The 10,551-nt window shown below is 43.6% G+C and overlaps 1 long non-coding RNA gene across 3 annotated transcripts in view; it reads right to left on the reverse strand.

The window, feature by feature from the left end:
* Positions 1–808: 808 nt before the first annotated feature.
* The window catches only part of LOC113456736, a 209,562-nt gene continuing 199,819 nt past the window's right edge, over positions 809–10,551 (reverse strand). For all 3 annotated transcript variants that reach the window (XR_003377482.1, XR_003377481.1, XR_003377480.1), the window contains 2 exons: positions 2,488–2,600; positions 809–2,192 (listed from right to left, as the gene is read on the reverse strand). This is a non-coding gene — a long non-coding RNA (uncharacterized LOC113456736). The remainder of the gene's footprint in view (positions 2,193–2,487; positions 2,601–10,551) is intronic.

The raw sequence follows: 10,551 nt of genomic DNA on the forward strand, positions 1-10,551 counted from the left end.
GGGGCCTTCTCCCATCCCAATGCATAGTGGAGGGACAGCTATTGGTATAATCTGCATCTGAATCCCAGTGGTACTATGGAAGTTCTATCATTTTGCCTAATACTTCCAAAAGGCCCCCTGAACCCACTGTGCTGAAAAGAATATAAGGTCCAGGGAGAGGAAATTATCTTAGGTCACTCCTTCACTGGGGACACAATGTCCTAGATCTAAGACAAGTGATTCTTTTTTTTTTAATTTTTACATTGCACATATATGCATGCATATATGAAAACACAAATTCATTTGGTTCAAATCAAAGGTGGTATATCTACTTAGCATGATAACACTTTATGAAAAAAAAATGTGTTCCAATAAAGGGGTACACACCATGATGTGGAAACCCACAGAAACAGCTGATTCAAGTTACCAGGAGCTCACTGTCTCCAAACTGACAGCTAGAGAAACTGCATAGGACCAAACTAGGCCATCTGAATGTGTGTGGCTTGGGCAGTTTCTGGCAGCATGGGCAGTGGAGTCAGTATTTAGAACAGTCCTTTTAGAGCCCATTGCCTATGGAGAGATACCTTGCTCAGCCTAGATACTGGGGATGGGAGGGGGCTTGATCCTGCCTCACGTGATGTGACAGACTTTGTTGACTCCCCCTAGGAGGTCTCACCCTCTCTGTGGAGTGGAAGGGGGGGTGTAGAGGAAAGGTGGGGGGAGCAGGAGGAGGGGAGAGGAAGAGAACTGGAATTGGTGGGTAAAATAAAAATAAGATTGTTTAAAAAAAGATAGACTAGTTTTTTTTTTAAAAAAAAAAGTGCTCCAAAATGATGACAAATTATTCCCTCTGCAGGGATAAGGATGAAGTGAAGAATAGCAAAGACACATTAGAAGATTCTCAGCCTTTTTGGAAAAATTCTAGGGGGTTGTTTTCTGCTTATTTGTTTTTAAAGATGAATGCAATCATTTAATGTTTACATAATAAAATATTGACTTTCTCAAAAACAAAATAAAAGTTGTACTTTTAGGATTCATTCACCCATCCGTCAGTTGATCATGCAAGTACTTATTATGAGGCAGGCATGTGACAGGAGAGAGGATGGTCCTGGTCCACAAGCTGAGAACTGAACTTTTGGGGAGGGAGAGCAGGTTAGCAAGCAAGAATTAGACTACGTGTCTGTGGGCACAAGAAGAAATGAGGGCAGCGTTATGAACACAAAGAGAGTGCTCTCAGCCCAAAGATGGCTTACAGGGTCGGTGCTTGCCGTGAACACCTGAGCTGCATTAGAGAACTCACAGAGGAAGGAACAAACCAACTCCAGAAAGCTGGGGTTGGACCTCATCTGTGCTATAACATACAAATACTTATAACCACCTATATACAACATACACGCACTCACGTACACATAAATAACCGTAAATAGAAAATAACTTCCACTTCACGGGAAATGCAGGATCCCTGCTAAACTCTTCCATGGCTGCCATCTTGAAACATATTAATTATGGCCAACAGTTAGCAGAAGAAGAAATCTCTGCAATTTAGGAGGAATTTACATTGCCTTTGGCTTTAGATAGTACTCAGACCAATATGGTAATATAAAGGACAGCTTGAACTTTCCAAACACTTGACCTCATAAACGGGGGGTGGGGGTCTTTCTTGCTCTGTATAGCACTGTGTCTTTGACTGTTTTTACCAGCACTTAAAGTTAGACCAGATATGGTCACCATCAAAATTGCTGTTTTGATCTGGGTTTCCAAAAATAGCTCATTTGAAACCTGTAGTGTAGGAGGATGATGGTTACACATAACTCCGAAGAGTGAAAATATAAAACACTTGAACCAAATTGCCTAAGAGCTGAAATTGAGTGCAAATAATGCCTTGTAGCAATAGCTATAATTAGCCATCCTAATAGAATCCTTTGAAGATAGAGGTGGTTCAACAAGTGAGTTTAATTGAAAGTAAAAATTTCAGACTAATATTCCATCAAACCAAGACTAAACGAGGACAGCTCAGCAGTGACCCGGTGAAAAGTATTGAGTATGGTAGGAGATGCCCAGGCAAGAGGGGGAAGTGCTCTCTTCTGTCTTCTCCCAGTTTCCAGGCATCTTTCCAGGTTCAGGAATGTTCTACGTCTTCTGGAAAGAGTGTCTCCTTCTCATAGGGCCAATGGCATGGCTGGATCTATCTTCTGTGTAAGTCCATCAATCTCCTACAAAAAGCAAAACAAACATTAAAAAGGAATTAAGGAACAGGGTGTGGTGGCACATGCCTTTAATCCCAGCACTGGGTGGCAGAGGCAGGTGAACTTCTGTGAGTTCAAGGCGAGCCTGGTCTACAAAGGGGTTCCAGGATAACCAGGGCTGAGAAGGAACGCAGAGAAGAAAAGAAACCCTATCTTGAAAACCAAACTAGAATCCAAGATTAGGAGGCCAGAGGAAATGACACTGGCCATCCAATACCTTAGTCATTCCCAGCACATTTCATTCTGGGAGGTGCAAACTTACCTACCAGCGCTGGAGGGATCAACTGTCTCAAAGAATTCCCTCCAGCCTGAAGACTTCTGTCTTTGCTATTTATCAGCTGAGTTACTTGGTGTTTCTAAGTAGAAGCTTCTCATCTGAAAAATAAGACAGGGTCATTGTTATCATCACATATCCCAGAATGCTCAGGATGCTGAATCGTGTATACAATCACTTGGTGCTCTAGACAGTGTCAGGTACTATAAGCTGTGTGAGAAAGGTTGATCAGGGGGACCAGGGCCTTCCTCCACACTCAGAATGGGTCCATGAACCAGCAGCATCCTTGTTGCCTTGTGGCCTCTTCTTCAGAGTTCAGCTTGGCACAGGAGATGTTTAATAGGTGCTCCTGTGTCTGGTATGAGTCACCACCTAGGTGTGTGGCTCTGATTCAGGTGAACACCGGATATTGACCAGGTCTTGGAAGCATTGCACTGTCTTTGTAGTCAGTGGCAGAGATTCTTCTGTGTAAAAAGTGTGGCTGAGTGGGAATGCAAAGGAAGGCAGAATATTGTTTCTAGGAACACTCTAACCCCTAATGCCCAGAGTCAGTAGGATGCTTAAAAGCTCTGCTCTGGATCAGATACTCTGGGCTTCAGCTGTGGCTCTGCTTACCAGAGCTAGCTATCTGCTAAGCTTCATAAGCTGATGCCTCTGAGCCTCCCAGTTTCTCCATTATTTTTTAAATTAATATTATAAAAAGTATCTAATATTTGAGTACATGCAAAGTCTTTTATATTAGCAACTCGTTTGAAACATACCACTTATCTACGGTGCACAAATAATGCCGAGGGATATCTCAGGGATATTACATGCTTAAAAGCACCTTGCTAATAAATGCCAGGAAGAAAGTTCTTTTTCACTTGGGCACTGGGCATTGAATCCAGGGCCTTGTGTGTGTTGAGCAAACACTCTACCACAGAACCCAGCTTGAAAGTGGGTGCCACAACACAGATGGGCTCTTGGAGAATTGTCTGGTGACTTCTATGAGATCACAGGAAGGAAACATTCTCCCTATAAGCTGCCTCATAGAGGGCAAGTAGTCAACAAATTCTTAACAATTGGGTTTCATTCAAAAATTAGTGTTTTCCTCCTTCGGTCAGAAGAAAAACCGCAAGGATTACTAAAGCATCCACGTAGTGGATGAGAAGGAGGAAGCAGCGACCTACAGAGATTCTGGCCCCTGACAGCTGTTCCTCCCCACCTGTCATGGCATAGGGCCAGAGTTGGGGTGCTCTGCCCTTGAAACTCTCTGTTACCCCCTTTCGTTGAGAGCGTGCAGAAACCCCAGCTTAAACAGCTGGAGCGGGAACAGGTCTGACATCTGCCGGGCAGGAAACATTTCTAAAGAGCACTAGGTTTCTAAGATGAGCTGGACAGATCTATTCCCTGGGGAAATGGGATGTGCTGGTTAACGCCCCACTTCTGAGCTCTGGAAATGGTTAATCATACAGATTCAGGGGAGACTGCTTGCACACAACAGGCAGTGTGCACTTCCGGAATTGGCCAAAACGAAAACTTGATGTAGACTGTTGGTTTCTGGGTAGCCAGTCAGTCCCTGCTCTCCTATTTAAAGGAACCCCAGTTCTGTGTAAGTTTAGGGCAGACAGGTGTGCACTCAAAAGAAGTACTGGCCAATCAGAAGAGTCATCAAGAGTCGTCAACTGGGGCTTCAAGCAGCCCCAGCAATCCTGTCATCTCTGATGAGGACTAGCTAGGAGGACACCTGTCCCAGGCTATACAATAACACAGACTTAGGGGGAGTCTATACAGAATTTCTGGAAAGATTTGTCTTCTCTAATAGAAGATAGTCTGCCTACCTGGTATTTCTTCTTACTAGAGATTTTTCTATGGAAAGCAAAGCATCTAACACAAGGGCCAGTCCAGTGCCCTAACGCGATCACTGCAGCAAGTACACACATCTCATCATACCAGGTGCTGCGGAGGCCATGGGGAAACAGAAACCACCGAGCATGGCTGATAGAAGTGTAAGTCAGTACAGTCATTTTGGAAAACAATATGACAACAATCATGAAACTGAATGTGCCTGTGAGTTTTGACTCATTCACATCATTGCAGGGTTCACACAAGGGAGACGCTCCCACAGTCCCCAGCTCGGGTGCAGGGTGTTCATCAGAAAACCAGACTGGGTCTGCCTAGCATCTGCTAACAGGAAATAGAAGAGGACAGGGGAAGAAAGTAAGCCAGGGCCAATGGCAGGACAAGGTATGTGCCTCCTATGAATCAAGAATACCCAGAGCACCCAAACTGGATTATTATGGATTGAAATGGTTCGTTGGTTACAAGCTTGGTCCCTCATGTGGTAAGGCTGAAAGGTGTTGAGAACATTAAGAGATGAAAGGAGGATCATAAAATACCATTTTCTGGGTGTGACACAGTTGTTATAACCATGATCTCACAGCAGCTGAGGTTGCCTGCCCTGAGCCTGTGCAAGACGGGATCTGTCAACAGCTACTGTCGGATGGGGGAGGGTCTTATGAGGTCCACCCCTCCCTGCTGAACTACTACTGATGACTGATGGATTCTCACTGAGAGGGGAGAATCATCAAACGAACACCTATTGGTATCATAGGCAGCGCACTGTGGAGTTCCATCCCTGTGGTCACTCAGATGTCCCAGATTAAACTCGGGGTGCCATAAAAGAAACAATGATGACAGCAACAACAACAACAACAAAAAAAAACCCCACGAACTTAAGAAAAGAACCTATCAGGAGGGAAGAGGAGAGTTCACAGGGGTGGGGAGAAGAGAAGGTGGAGAGAGAGGTAAGTAGAATACATTATATACATGCATCTAATTGCTAACACATTGAATTAACAACAAGAATAAAATTCTTTTGAAAGATACACCCACAGTAATTATCTCAGAGGTGATTCCAGTCAACTAAACAATGAGGACACCAAACTGTAATTCTCTGTGGTCCACACGGACTTATAAATGGTTTTCCTCAAGTGAAGTTTGGTGGGAAAGGTCAACTGCCCTGATTTAACCATCATGTATTATACATATGTACCAAAAATCACATTTGAACTGGGCCAGTCATGGAGTGAGGAGGCCTGGCTTGGAAGGTGGAAGGCAGAGGGGGCTGGACAGAGAGAGATGAACATGTGACCCTTAGATGACTGCTTCTGGTCTCCTTTTCTACTCCCTAATCAACACACCATCAAGCTAACCAACCCTGAAAAATTGTTTCTCTTTCTCCCTCCCTCCCTCCTTTCCTTCCTCCCTCCCTCCCTCCCTCCCTCCCTTCTTTTTTTCTCCCCCCCCCCCCGAAAGCAGGCTTTCTCTTCAGCTTTGGAGCCTGTCCTGGAACTAGCTCTTGGAGACCAGGCTGGCCTTGAACTCTCAGAAATCCACCTGTCTCTGCCTCCCGAGTGCTGGGATTAAAGGTGTGCGCCACCCCGGCCTGGCTTGACAACTTGTTTCCTAAGTGCCTGCCAATGCTAAAAATACCATAGTAAGAGACTGCAATATGGAAGTCATTCCTGGAGTGTATAATCCAGTTAGGGAGTCAAGACTTTAACAGGAAGAAAATTAGGAACCCATGGAAGAATAAAGGATAACACAACAAAAATAAGACTATCGAAGTATAACAGTGTGGGCCCTGTACGGTCCAGACATAGGAGATCAGGATCACATTGGGGGCTCTGTGGGAGAGTCCTCTGAAAGCTATATTCCAAGGATAGCCGTAGGTTGCAGAGTGAGTGGTAGCAGCCAGGAGTCTTGAGTGCCTGATGTGGAGAGAGGTCTAATTCTATGTGTCCAGAGCAAGCATTTCTTGCTGCTATAATTAGCAATAATAATAGAAAGAAAATAATGGAGCCCTGAAAGAAGGGGTGGAGAATGAAGACGCAGAAAGCCAGGCAGAGAGCTCTAACCTGGGAAACAGAAAAGTGAACACTGCAAAAAGCTGTGCGGGGAGACTGGCTTCAGCAGAGATCCAGGAACCCTTAAACCTCAACACCCAAGGACACCCCCACAACACCTAAAGAACATTTTTCAAAAGCTAAAGCAGGGAAGGAGTCATAAGGACCAGAAAAGTCAGGTGTCACCTGTGGGCACTGCTGCCATCACCAATCCATAACACAAAGCCCAGATGGGACCTCAGAAATCTTGCCCTCTCAGGGACCTAAGCAGGCTCCATGATGTGGTAGAGTCTTCTGTTTTGTGTTGATTTCATTGGTTAAATAAAGAGACTGCTTTGGCCCTTTAATAGGACAGAAAATTAGGGAGGCAAAGTAGACAGAACAGAATGCTGGGAGAAAGAAGCCTAGTCAGGCAGTCGCCATGATCCTCCAACCCAACACAGACACAGGTTAAGATCTTACCGGTAAGCTACCACCTCGTGATGGTACACAGATTATTAGAAATGGGTTAATCTAGATGTGAGAGCTAGCCAGTAAGAGGATAGAGCTAATGGGCCAAGTAGTGTTTAAAAGAATACAGTTTCCATGTAATTATTTCGGGGAAAGCTAGGCGGTGCGGGAACTGGGTGGCGGGAAGCAGCCCGCTCACCACAGCTCCTTCTACAGCTCCATCCTTTGACCAGGGCAGCAAGTGAGACCTTACCTTGCAGGCTGCATTAGTCAGAAGTGCTATGTCTTACTGCAGTAAGATGTGTAGCTCAACTCAACCTATCTTGCATCCCTGGATAAATCGATCTGAAGGTCTGGAAATATATACAACGATCTCCATCTTTCAGTTTGCTTTTTCAAACTTGTATGTGAGGGCCTTAAATACAGATTGATTTCAGGCTGTTTATAGTACCTAAATGGTGAAACAGCTTTACCAAAGTGGTTGAAAAATGTGTTGACTGTCATCAACTACATGGAGTTGGCAAGTCTACTGTAGGCTCAGGTATCTGTGTGCCAGCAAGCTTTCTGGAATTGTCACTGGCAAATTGAAGGAGGAAACCTACTGCCATCAAAAGTACCAAAGGGACCAAGGGAGGCAGTTTAGGAGGATGGTGCAGTATAGAGGTGCCCAATAAATTGGAGGCCGAAAACCAGCAGTGTGTAGCTTCTATGTAAGTATGACTGGGCTCATATTCTGAAACAGTAAACATCATTGCAAAACCGTGACTCATGTTCTGTTGAGCCCCTCCTCCATCCTCAGAAAACAATGTTCATTTCCACCTGAGGTCAAGTTCAAGATCCTGATTGGCAAGGAGAATTTCCAACACAGCACTGGGCAACGCTTAAAGACTGAGCCCTGCTGCCAGGAACCTGAACGGAGGGAGGAAATGACAAACGGATACCGCCTAGATGTTTGCCACGACTAGCCTGACCCTTGACCAGGGATGGACACTCACTAGCTCCAGCAGCTAGTTTTATCTGAGACTGAGTCTCATGTAGCCATAGCAGGCCTTGAGTTTGCTATACAGACCAAGGACTATGATACCCCTGCCTCTGCTTCCCAAGTGTTGTATTACAGGCAGGTGCCACCATGCTTGGTCTTATGCAGTGCTGGGGCTCAAACTATGAACAGCTAGACTGTCAAGTGAACCATACCATATCACTGGTCCCAAGGGCAATCATAATTCATGCACAGGACAGAGGCTTTTGAAATCTTTTAATGAATCTGACGGGTAAAATAGTTTGTATCTTGAATGACATGATGCTACAAAGTACATTTGATGTAAGAGTCCCTTCTGTATGCTGTGAATATGTTTTTATTACCATGGGCTAATAAAGAAGCTCCTTCAGCCTATAGTAGGGCAGTATATAGCCAATCTGGAAGAGATATAGAGAGAGAGTAGGTGGAGTTAGAGAGATGCCATGTAGCTGCCAAAGGAGTAACATGCCAGCACCAGTAAGCCACAGCCTAGTGGCAAGACGCAATTAATACGAATGGATTAATTTAAGATGTAAGAGTTACTTAACAAGAAGCCTGAGCTAATAAACAGACAGTGTTGTAATTAACACAGTTTCTGCATGATCATTTGTATCTGAGCAGTTGGGAAATGAACAAGCATTCAGAACCTACATACATTCATTATGAATGATGAAATCCAGCTAGTTAACATACCTGTCACCTCATAGGGCTCTCATGTTTGTGGAAAGCATATAGTATCCCTTTTCTAAGCATTGTTCAAGACTATGAGACACTAAGAATTATAGCCACCATGTACCATAAATCTCCAAAACGTATTCCTCCTATTGGGCTAAAGTGTTATCTTTTTTTGTCAATACCTCAAAGATCTCTCACTCTTCCAAGAAGCCCACTCCTGGAAAACACAGTCTATTGTCTACTTCTAAGAGACCAATTCATTCCTGTTAAATATGTGCCTAAAAACAAGTGGTTTTTGTACGTGGTTCAGGATACAAATAGACATTCACACAGGCAGCATTGTGTATGTATGTGTGTGCATGCACACATGTACACACACAGATATACACACAGAGATACACACACACACACACACATCATGAGCATATCCTTCTAAGTCTCTGTAGAGGTTAGAGATGTCAGTGACCAGGATCATATATCCTGTACTACTTGCTAAGCCCTGTTTTCCAAGGTAGGCAGACAGTGAACTCAAGGTTAGTTGGAAAAGAAAAATGAACTGACAGACGGGTCTAAGTTGTTCCCACACATATCTCAAAGGTAAGTCCATTGGAGAAGGTGTTTTAGGTCCCATTCTTCCAATGAGGAAACCAAGACAGAAGACCTATCATTTGCTCAGATCCTAGGAAATCAAACCCCAAGACTAACCTCCTCATGTTCAATGCCACATAGGGAGGGGTCCTAAAGTATGCCAGCTCCAAGGACAGAGCACAGACAGGTGAGAATAAGTCTACTCTAAAGAGAAGGGGGGGTCAATTAAACTGGCCCCTCAATCAAAGAGAACAATCCAAATAATTTCTTAATAACTGAATTCATAAGCCATACAGAGGTGATCTCCAGGGAAAAAGATATCAACTATCGAGAAGAATAAAGGTACAAAAAAAAATGTGTGGTACTTCCTTCCAGCAAAATATGGTACTGAATATATTGATACTTTCTGCTAGTCAAATGAATTTTTTTTCTAGCCTAAAAATAAGATGATGCAGTTAATATAATTCTATCAAAAATTACATACCAATTTTTAAGATGTGGCTAACTAGTAGTGCTTGCTCAGTCCTAATCAGTGAATTTATGTCCATTTTTATATTTCTGCATATTCTTTGAGAGCTCCCATTATGTTTATTTCTTTCTGTTTCTCTGCCATGCAGACATTTAGGGTTATTGTGCTCTGTGGAAGCTTTCCTTCTTTTCAATACACAGTTGGGCCTTGGAAAACACACAGGCAGAATGGAATTGGCTTTCCTGCTCTTCTGAGTGAAGATGAAGGATGCGTTTTATACCCAATAATAGAAAAAGATGAAAAGTCTTTCTAAGCTATGTTCAAAGGAAATGCAGTTGGACTCAAGGAAGGTCCCATCCCCACTGCAAAGTAGCCCTCCAGCTACCCCATGACCTCAGCCAGGTTCAGAGAGTAGAAAACAGCCTTGTTTGCTCCCCACTTGCATTAGTAAGGCTTCTATTGAGACACAGTTAATCATGTCAATTAGGAGCCTATTTACACTTGGCCTTCACTGCCAGATGCAGGCCCTATGTCTATGGGAAGGTAGGTAGATAAATAGCCAGTTGTGTCTCAAGATGATTAAATGCATGTACATTTTTATATTTTTTAGTTTATAAAAAAATTATGTTTGATAAAATACGAAATTACCCAAATGCATCAAAGCACAAGATAGAACATTCTCTACCCAGAAGGCAGTTTTTTTCTCCTAGTTGATATTGCCCCCACCTGAAGAGGCAACATTACACACACCTATTTCTAGTTACATTTATTAATTTGGCATGAGTTTAAAATTCGTACAAAATAGAAGCATGTTTCACCAGGTGGTAGCAGTGCATGCCTTTAATCCCACCCAGCACTTGGGAGGCAGAGGCAGGTGGATCTCTGTGAGTTTGAGGCCAGCCTGGTCTACAAGAGCTAGTTCCAAGACAGGTTCCAAAGCTACAGAGAAACCCTGTTTTGAAAAA

The sequence above is a fragment of the Microtus ochrogaster genome, chromosome 15 (genome assembly GCF_000317375.1).
Source record: "Microtus ochrogaster isolate Prairie Vole_2 chromosome 15, MicOch1.0, whole genome shotgun sequence".
NCBI lineage: Eukaryota > Metazoa > Chordata > Mammalia > Rodentia > Cricetidae > Microtus > Microtus ochrogaster.